The sequence below is a fragment of the Arachis ipaensis genome, chromosome B07, assembly GCF_000816755.2.
Source record: "Arachis ipaensis cultivar K30076 chromosome B07, Araip1.1, whole genome shotgun sequence".
In the NCBI taxonomy this organism is placed as follows: domain Eukaryota; kingdom Viridiplantae; phylum Streptophyta; class Magnoliopsida; order Fabales; family Fabaceae; genus Arachis; species Arachis ipaensis.
In genome coordinates, this window is record NC_029791.2 from 32,576,472 (window position 1) to 32,577,954 (window position 1,483).

A 1,483-nucleotide genomic window follows, 5' to 3' on the forward strand; every position below is an offset into this window, starting at 1 on the left:
CTTGCTCTTCAGTAACATCCTCATTCTCTTCAGAAGAAGAATACTCATCAGAGCTCATGAAGGGCGTAAGGAGGTTTAATGGAATCTCAATAGTCTCTAAATGAGCCTCAGATTCCTTTGGTTCCTCAGAGGGAAACTCCTTATTGATCACTGGACGTCCCAGGAGGTCTTCCTCCTTGGGATTCACGTCCTTCCCTTCCTCCTTGGATTCGGCCATGATGGTGATATCAATGGCCTTGCACTCTCCTTTTGGATTTTTTTCTGTATTGCTTGGGAGAGTACTAGGAGGGATTTCAGTGATTCTTTTACTCAGCTGGCCCACTTGTGCTTCCAAATTTCTAATGGAGGACCTTGTTTCATTCATGAAACTCACAGTGGCCTTAGATAGATCAGAGACTAAGTTTGCTAAATTAGAGGTATTTTGTTCAGAGTTCTCTGTCTGTTGCTAAGTGGATGATGGAAAAGGCTTGCTATTGCTAAACCTGTTTCTTCCACCATTATTAAAGCCTTGTTGAGGCTTTTGTTGATCCTTCCATGAGAGATTTGGGTGATTTCTCCATGAGGGATTATAGGTGTTTCCATATGGTTCACCCATGTAATTCACCTCTGCTATTGTAGGATTCTCAGGATCATAAGCTTCTTCTTCAGAAGATGCCTCTTGAGTACTGTTGGATGCAGCTTGCATTCCATTCAGACTCTGAGAAATCATATTGACTTGCTAAGTTAATATTTTGTTTTGAAACAAAAAGGCATTCAGAGTATCAATTTCAAGAATCAGATGGAAGTCCATGAAACTTGCAGTTTTGTTGCATTAGAGAAACTAATTGAGGTTTAAGCTCAAAATTGTTTGCTCCAATTGTAGGAATTCAGATGCTTCTTCCATGTAAATTGGAATTAGGTGTAGTGAAGTCACCAAGCATCCTCCTTGCATTATTATTATTTTCGACTGCCATCTCTTCTTCTTGTTCGAAAATTTCTGTAAGGTTATCTCTAGATTGTTGTATTTTAGCTTCTCTTACTTTCCTCTTCAGAGTCCTTTCAGGTTCAGGGTCTGCTTCAACAAGAATGTTATTGTCCTTGCTCCTGCTCATATGAAAAAGAAGGGAACAGAAAAATAATAATAGGGATCCTTTTTACCACAGTATAGAGGTTCCCTTGTTATTAGTAGAAGAAGAAAGGGAATAAGAGTGAAGAAGAATGGATAATCCAAACACAAGGGTGAGGATAGGAGCGGTAATTTGAGATGAGGAGATGTGTTAGTAAGTAATTAAATAAATAGAAGAAGATGAGGGAGAGAAAATTCGAAAATTAATTTTGAAAAAGAGTTAATGATTTTCGAAAATTAAGATAAAATTAAAATTAAAATTAAAAAGAATTTTTTTTGAAAAAGAGGGAGGTATTTTCGAAAATTAGAGAGAGATAGTTAGTTAGGAAGTTTTGAAAAAGATAAGAAACAAACAAAAAGTCAATTAGTTAGTTGAAA